The following is a 9,029-nucleotide window of genomic DNA, read 5'->3' on the forward strand; positions in this document are numbered from 1 at the left end:
GCTACTTTCCCAAAGGAAGAAGGTGGAAGAGAGAATGTCCGGGTGGTCCTTAATTATGTTGCCTGCTTTTCTGAGGCAGTGGAAAGTGTAGACAGTGTCAATGGATGGTTTGCGTGATGGACTGGGCTTCATTCATGACCCCCTGTAGTTTCTTGCGGTCTTGAGCAGAATAGGATCCATACCAAGCTGTGATACAACCAGAAAGAATACGCTCAATAGGGCATCTGTAAAAGTTGATGATCTGTAAAAGATGGTGATGACACTAATGATTTTTTTTAAGAGTTCTGTGCAACAAACTGTTTTAATTAGGCTGTTTTATTACCTTTGAGTGTTACTGTGCTGTTGGCTCTTTCCTCCTAACCCCGCGCTCACCATCCCGCTGATAATAACAACGTGCAGAGTCTGATTCCAAACTTAATTGCGATTAACCCCTTGCACACATCAGGAAGAACAATATTGTTCTAGATCCTGCAGCACCTTAACATATAGGGCAGCATGGCGGCATAGTGGTTTGCACTGCTGCCTTACAGCGCTAGAGGCCCAGGTTCAAGTCCCAACTTGGGTCACTGTCTGGATGCAGTCTGTATGTTCCCCTCGTGTCTGCATGGATTCCCTCCGGGTGCTCCGGTTTCCTCCCATAGTGCGAAAGACTTGCTTGTTAGGTGCATTGGCCGTGCTAAAATTGTCCTTCGGTGCACCCGAACAGGTGCAGGAGTGTGGCAGCTTGGGGATTTTCTCAGTAACTTCATTGCAGTGTTAATGTAAGCCTACTTACATTAGACCTCCCTTAATCTGGTGCACATTAATTCTCTAAATTTGTACACCTTTATTGTGGAGTCCAAGGGGTGTAGACAAAGGTCATAGGTAGAAGGAGGATTGGAATGAGGTACTGACTGAATGTTAAAATGGCAGCATGGGCTTGTAGGGCTGAAGGGCCTGTTTCCTGTGCTGCTTTGTTCTTTGTACTTGTGACACTAGTAAATAAACCAATATTTAAATGTCACATTTGAGTTAGAAAACAAAAAATCAGATGTGATGCATATCTTGTAATGACCTTGAAACAAACTGAGTTGGATAATTAGCTGTGATGGTTACGCAGACTCGAAGGACCGAAAGGCCTCCTCCAGCTCCTATTTTCTGTTTCCATGAAATAGAGTGAGAATCAATGCATGAATAAGAATTATGACCCCATCATTCTCAGAGTAGCAAACTGCTGAGCCTTTGTAAATAAACCATCAATTTTCTGGGTCGTTCTCGGTAAAGCCTAATTTATCATAACCTAATTGTGACAATAAAATGGGGATGCATTTACACAAATTAGTGAATAGCTTTTCAACAATTTCAACATGAATCTTATTGCGCAAAAGACTTTGAGAGCTAGTGACAAAGAGAAATATTCAATAGTCTTATCACAATGGAAAAGAAATCACACAAACATAATATTGTTAGTGTTTCTTCACACCCACGCTGTGGGTGGGATGTGGTGGGAGGATGCCTGAGCTGATTTTCAGCCTCTTGAGCAACGTGGCTAATTGGTCCTGACATCAGACTTGAACCTGGAGTTTCTGATCCAGTGGTAGGTATGCTGCCTGCTGTGCCATAGGCACCACCCCCCCCAGTGCAAACACAATGTCCCGCTGACACAAGTTGCCAGAATTCAAAAATATAAAGGGTTCCATTATCTTTACACATTGATGGGGTTTTCCCACACTCTGAAAGCTAATAAAATCGATGGATTTAATTATAGAGTCAGAGAACAATGATGGCAATAATCAATATATTCTGGGTGGGATTTTCCTCCCTCTCTGTGGTGTGATTCATGGCAGCTGGAGGCAGCACGCCCCTCATTCTCGGCAGAATGTTATGGTCAATTAAGCTTCCCATTGAGTGTACCCCTTGCAGGGGTGCATAACTGGCAGGACTATAAGATTCCACTGGCGTAAACACCAGCAAGATTTCGGTATCAGGTACTGTCGATATAAGAAAAACATTTTCGCAATAGTAACCACCTCCATTTACTTTGACAAGCTTTGATTTTTTTTGAATTTTGGTTTTTCTCATATCATTGACTCTGAGCTGAACTGTTAATTGTTACTGCAATAAAATTTTAACAGCCATATTAAACAATAATGCAAAAACCCACATTGTCAGGATTCTCCAGCACAAGTATCCCACTCAAACCTCTTAATGCTATTTGTGCTGAGTGGTGAACTCATCACCAATGTTACTAGCCAATCACTTTTAGAAATACTTCTCCTTCATTGTAACTAATTACATTTTTGTTTTCATGTCATGATGATGCAATGGTTAGCACTGCTGCCTTGCAGTCCGAGGGGCCCGGGTTCAATTCCTGCCTTGGATGACTGTGTGAAGTTTGTACATTCTCCCCGTTCCTTTGGTTTCATTCCACAGTTCAAAGAACTGCACGTTAGGTTGATTGGCCATACTAAATTGTCCCTTAGTAGCAGAGTAAATATATGGGGTTATGGGAATAGGCCCTTGAATGGGATTGTTGTCAGTATAGGCTCAATGGGCCAAATGGCCTCATTCTGTTGTGTAGATTTTATGATCCCGTTCCTTGTAAGTCACTAACAGCTTTTGATTTTGCTGCTGACAAATTTTCTTTGAATTCCAGCCTGCTATTTTAGACAGATAATCAAACTAAACTGGCCACCAGGGCCAGAATTGCACATTGCTCAAGGAGGTACACACTTAACCTGGAAGAGGGCAGAATTGTGCAAAAAGACATTAAAACTGTGTCCCAACGTCACAGCACACTTGCACAATATTTCGGTTGGAGGGTGCATACTTGCAAATAATCAAGCAGGAAATTTGGATCATTGCGGAACCCATTGAACGCAGTTTTGCCTGACTCATCCATCAGTATGGTTGATGGTTGACGGGCAGGCCAACTGACCAGTTAGCTGTTTACATTTTAACTTCAGCCTCGACCAAGGGCAGAATAAGCTGTCTGGGGACTGAGGTTTGTGATTGGGTGTGCTGTCCAGACATTATTTGCATAATTATTCCACTGCTATTTATTTTTTTTACATAATAAATCCACAGTTCCCTGAGTCAGCTCCGCAGTGGCTGTTCCCCTGAGAGAGCTCATTAAGCGCCAGCCCTCTCCCTTCCCTTTTCTCCGTATACACTCTCTCTTCCCACCCTCCCTGGCAGTACTCAGTCTTTGCCAGTGTGTGTTTCATCCTCGTTACTTATTCATTAGTCAGCCAGCATGGAATTGTGTCCCAGTGGCCTGCAGCATATTTTGTTTGTTTCCAGGCCCTCCCCAAGTCCACATGCCCAACGGACAAAAGAACTTAAGCCCAGCTTTATCTGATAAATAGCATGATATTGTTCAGTGACAGGGTGATGGAAATACCACTATTATGAAATTTATATAAAGTGTTATGTATGATGGGGCATTGCCCCTTTAAGGGAACAGGTCATGTGACCTCAGGTGTGGAATGAGCTGTTGTGATCTGCTCAGAGTGGGCAGTCAGCGTTTGGAATGTGGAGCAAATAGATCTAATAAAGTGTTGTATTCCCTGAGGCCTGACTCATTATTGAGGAGCAGCCTCAGTACAACCAGATTTAATATAAAGGCAGGAATTCTCCAGCTGTTTACCCCGGTGGGATCCTCCAGTCCCACCGGCAGCGCACCTCCACTCTGTGGAGTGACGTCATTGGGAATTCCCATTAACAGCAGTGGGACTGGAGAATCACGCCACTAGCAAATGGTATCCAGATCACCAACAACCTGTCCTGGTCCCTCCACACTGACACTTTAGTTAAGAAAGCCCACCAACTCTTCTGCTTTCTTAGAAGACTAAGGGAATTTGGTATGTCCACTATGACACTCACCACCTTTTACAGATGCATCATAGAAAGCATTCTTTCTGTTTGTATCACAGCTTGGTATGGCTTCTGCACTGCCCAAGACTGCAAAAAACTGGAAAATGTTGTGAATGTAGCCCAACCCATCATGCGAATCAGCCTCCCACCCATTGACTCCGTCTACACTTCCTGCTGCCTCGGAAAAGCAGCCAGCATGATTAAGGACCCCACACATCCCGGACATTCTCTCTTCCATTTTCTTCCTTTAGGAGAAAGATACAAAAGTCTGAGGTCACTTACCAACCAACTCAAGAACAGCTTCTTCCCTGCTGCTGTCAGACTTTCGAATGGACCTATCTCACATTAAGTTGAGCTTTCTTTAGACCCCAGCTATGCCTGTAGTACTACATTCTGCACTCTCTCCTTTCCTTCTTTATGTACTGTATGCTTTGTCCGTGTAGCATGCAAGAAACAATACTTTTCACTGTATACCAATACACATGATAATAATAAATCAAACCAAAATCAACGCGCCACCTCCTGCTGGCAGGAAACACGTGGCTAGGAGGTTGGAGAATTACACTCAAAGTGTTTAAACACACACTGCTCTCTACACAATCGTGTCAAAAATTCCAAGTGTATCAATACACTGGTCTCAAAAGCAGCATGAATTAATATGTATATGCCTTTGCGAAAACATTTCAAGATACTCTTGAGTTTTTACTTATGATACAAATAAACCCACAGGTAAAATGGGGTTAAATTATTTCAACAGGTTCCAATTTTCATTTAAGCATTCTTCACTGAGCCCCATTCACGTCACTGAACAAGAAAAATCTGCAACGTCGTTCAGAGGAAAGTACCAACAGTCGACAGCAGCCAGCTCTTCAAGCTTGTCTTTTAACAACATTGGTGGCCAGAAGTTTATTTTAGTGTCCTATTTAATTATGCGGCAGATATGAGTTATAATGTGGCTTGGCGTGATGTTCAAAAAAGCTAGGGCAACTTGAACCAGATTAAACAGGAGCGAGACAGGTTCTCTCAGCGAGTCTGTAAGCCACATTTTCCTTTGGATATAAAGTTAACAAGAGCAATTTCGCCCACTGACACATGACGCTATGTTCAATCAAAATCACGAGTCACTGCAGAGGGTCTTATTGATTTGTGCAGAAGAAATGTGTAGCAGCTGCCACTCGAGTTATATTAATAGGCACTGTAATTTGTCAGTGAAGAATTTAGTGACAGGTATCTCCTTGCGGATAAAACACACTACAGACTGAGGGCCTTCCAACAACATGAGGGTTCTGGAAAACAAAACGTCGCTGAATAATTTGTGTAAATGCTTGCTTCTCTTTGAATGATCTTTGCTGTAAATGCACAGGTTTATTCATTTAGCTTGATTTTGGTTCTATTTTGACAATCTTATACCATTGGTAGTTAACTATTGATTCTGACAGGTCTGTTAGTCTCACTTTTTTTCCTCTTATTTAGGGAGCCTGCACCTTGGCTTTTTCCCAGGGGTGGAAACGTCAATTACAAGTGAACACAGGTTCAAGGTGAGAGGGGGAAGTTTTAAGAGAGATGTGCAGGGGGGGATGTTTTTCACATAGAGTGTGGTAGGTGCCTGGAATGCACTGCCAGAGGTGCTGGGAGCAGGCACATTTGCAACATTTAAGAAGGATCTGAATGGATAACATAGAAACTAGAAGCAGGAGTCGGCCATTTGGCCCTTCAACTTTCTCTACTATTCGTCTTGATCATGGCTGATCATCAAATTCAATATCCTGATTCCCTCCTTCCCCTCAGATCCCTTGATGCCTTTAGCCCCAAGAACTACATCTAATTCCTTCTTGAAATCAGACAATGTTTTGGCCTCAACTACATTCTGTGGGAGTGAATTCGACACATTCAGCACCCTCTGGTACACGAATAGGGAGGGAATAGAGTGACACATACTGTTCATAAGGTTGTTAAGAGGCGTACGGTGTGTTAGCTTTTATTGGTAGAGGGATTGAATTTTGGAGCCGTGAGATTATGTTGTAACTGTACAAAACTCTGGTGCGGCCGCACTTGCAGTATTGCGTACAGTTCTGGTTGCTGCATTAATAAGAAAGATGTGAAAGCAGTGGAAAGGCTGCAGAGGAGGTTTACCAGCATGTTGCCTGGTATGGTGGGAATGTCTTATGAGGAAAGGCTGAGGGACTTGAGGTTGTTTTCGTTAGAGAGAAGAAGGTTAAGAGATGACCTAATTGAGGCATACAAGATGATCAGAGGATTAGATAGGGTGGACAGTGAGAGCCTTTTTCCTCAGATGGTGATGGCTAACACGAGGGGACATAGCTTTAAATTGAGGGGTGGTAATTATAGGACGGATGTCACAGGTAGGTTCTTTACTCAGAGGGTAGTAAGGGCGTGGAATGCCCTGCCTGCAGCAGTTGTGGACTCGCCAACTTTAAGGGCATTCAAATGGTCAGTGGATAGGCATATGGATAACATTGGAATAGTTTAGGTTAGAGGGTCATTAGATTCGTTCCACTGGTCGGCGCAACATCGAGGGCCGAAGGGCCTGTACTGCGCTGTAATGTTCTATATTTAAGGGCAGACGGGTTCTTTTTAGCTTAGTTAAGGCATCGTGATCGGCAGGGGCTTGGAGGGCTGAAGGGCCTGTTCCTATGCTGTACTTTTCTTTGTTCTTCACACACCCAAATCCCATGAAATCAATTCCAGGATGTGAATTTTACTGTCACCTGGTTTTGGACAAGGGTAAGAAGTCTCACAACACCAGGTTAAAATCCAATAGGTTTATTTGTAGCAAACGCCACTAGCTTTTGGAACTGGAGTTCTCCCACCCACGTGACAAAGCAACAGCCAGTTCTGAAAGCTAGTGGCGTTTGCTACAAGTAAACCTGTTGGACTTTAACCTGGTGTTGTGAGACCTCTTACTGTGTTTACCGCAGTTCAATGCCGGCATCTCCACATCATTTGTACAAGGGAACAGCCACACAACTGAGCTTTTATAATATGTTACCTGCGTGCTAAAATTATTTCATTCTCAACCCAAATCCTCAGGCAGCATCCAACAATTGTACATCATGTTACTTTGCTGGGGTAACCTGCAGACTGCACTGATTAGCCCCATCAAATAGTTTGAAGAAAAGTTTACAGGATTGGTAATGAGTAAGTGGGGCTCCCCCCGCTCTCGGCCAACTCTGCACTGAACAATTAAAAACAGAATAAACTGCAGCAACGTGTTCTAGGAACTGACAAGTAGGGAAAAATATGTAAAAGCAGAAAATGCAGTTTGAAGATTTAAGTGTTCCTACTAAAGACTTAAAGGTCAAATATTGCCTTCTAGTTCAGTCTCATGAACGAAGTCCCATCCCGCAGTAAGCCTGGCTTAAAGCTAATCTTTTAATATTTTCAGGCAATAAGCTTTTACAGAACAACAGCTATTCCCAAATGCAAGTACAACGTATTGCCATGGGTGAGAAGATTTGTTCGGAAACTTAACAGGTAAAAGGTCGAACTTTGACACCAGTGAAGTCTTGACGCAGATAGTGGCAAAGGGGCACTGGTTCCAAACTGTCTTGAAGGACCACATATGACATATGGACAATGTGCAAAGAGACATTCTGTCAGAGTTTGTGCATTTATACATCATTTTCTTCTGCGGCAATGAAACGAGAATTTGAATCTCTGAATCAAATTGATGCCATTTTGCCCATTGCGTGTGATTGAAGTATGCAAGAATCTTCTATGGATTTTGACAGCAAGCCCAGGATGATGGGAAATATGCTAATACAGGTACGATGAATGATTGATATGTAAATTAGGCAATTTTCAGAGGACACTGGTGCCATATATACACCAGTCAAAATGTAAAAGACTAAAAAAACAGCTTTACAAATATTATGCATAGAGTTTTGCAATTACACAAGCAAATATGTATTATCGCCTATTGGAAAAAAATTGGTTGCTTAAATGTTTATGCAATTAAGGAAGTTTGGAATGGTACTTTACATGCAAATAAGGGGGCATAGACTATGAATTATGTCTCCTGCACTGAACAGATAAAATCAAACTTAGCAAAGTAACTAACTTTTATTGCCTCCACTTCCCAGTGGCCAGCAGAGAGAAGGATTCATGGTCTGTGTATCTCTTCCTGAAATTACATTGCTGGAAAATGCCTATCAAGAGGTTCTAATTTGGGGATATTGTTCTGAATTAAAGTTTAAAGCATCCATTCTGTGTGGGGGGATGGCATTCCACTAAAACAGAACCAAATCCACTTGTTTTCTTAAAGAAAGTCACTCATTCAATGTTTATTCATTCACCCACCCCATGTTCTAACTAGTTGACTCTCCACCTCTCAGCTGTGCCCTTGCCAAATGGGATAACATTGCCTCCAGGCCGAGGCTCCCTCTATTGGACACACAGGCAAGTACAGACTCAAAGGTATTCATATTCCAACTGCAGTGCATGAAAAAACGTTTGCGCTGATTCATGTCAAAAACCAAACGTTTCATTTCAAAGAATCGACCAGTTGACTGGCTTCACAGAAGATGGAAACATCTGTGCAACCGTACTCTCTTGAAGACCTGAACTGTAGAACCTGCGGTTCATTATTGGAAAATAGTTATCAACCTTATTAACTATCTCCAGGAGACTGGATAATAGGCAGCACCAAAACACTTCTCCCTTCACGAAACCTCTTTGATCGGATTTAGCATTTTTACCAGTCCATTCATTTGACAAGAATATCCAGGCATGCAGCTACCGTGATATTTCATAGAATTCCTACAATGCAGAAGGAAGCCATTCGGCCCGTCAAGTCTCTGACAGAGTATTTTATCCAGGCCCAGTATCCCACCCTATCCCCGTAATCCCACACATTTAGTCTGGCTAGTCCATTTAACCTACACACCCTGGGGCACAAGGGGCAGAAATTTCCTGTCCTGTGGTCCATTGACTGCAGGTGGGACTTTCCGGTTTTGAGAGGAGCGTGGCCAGAATAGCCCACCCTAGGAGGCAATTTAGCATGTCCAATCCACCTAAACCCGCACACCTTTGGGGAGTGGGAGGAAACCAGAGCACCCAGAGAAAACCCATGCCGACAGAAGGAGAACATGCAAGTTCCACACAGAAAGTCATGCAAGGCCAGAATTGAACCCAGATCCCTGGTGCATGAGGCA

The 9,029-nt window shown here is 42.9% G+C and overlaps 1 long non-coding RNA gene across 1 annotated transcript; it reads left to right on the forward strand.

Moving 5' to 3' along the window:
- The first annotated feature begins 5,100 nt into the window (after positions 1 to 5,100).
- LOC145359953 (uncharacterized) lies at positions 5,101 to 7,890 on the forward strand. The gene is made up of 3 exons (XR_013889652.1): positions 5,101 to 5,172; positions 5,329 to 5,393; positions 7,262 to 7,890. It is a non-coding gene; the product is annotated as an uncharacterized LOC145359953 (long non-coding RNA).
- Positions 7,891 to 9,029: the final 1,139 nt, after the last annotated feature.

The sequence above is a fragment of the Carcharhinus amblyrhynchos genome, chromosome 29 (genome assembly GCF_965287045.1).
Source record: "Carcharhinus amblyrhynchos chromosome 29, sCarAmb.v2.hapA, whole genome shotgun sequence".
Taxonomy (NCBI): domain Eukaryota; kingdom Metazoa; phylum Chordata; class Chondrichthyes; order Carcharhiniformes; family Carcharhinidae; genus Carcharhinus; species Carcharhinus amblyrhynchos.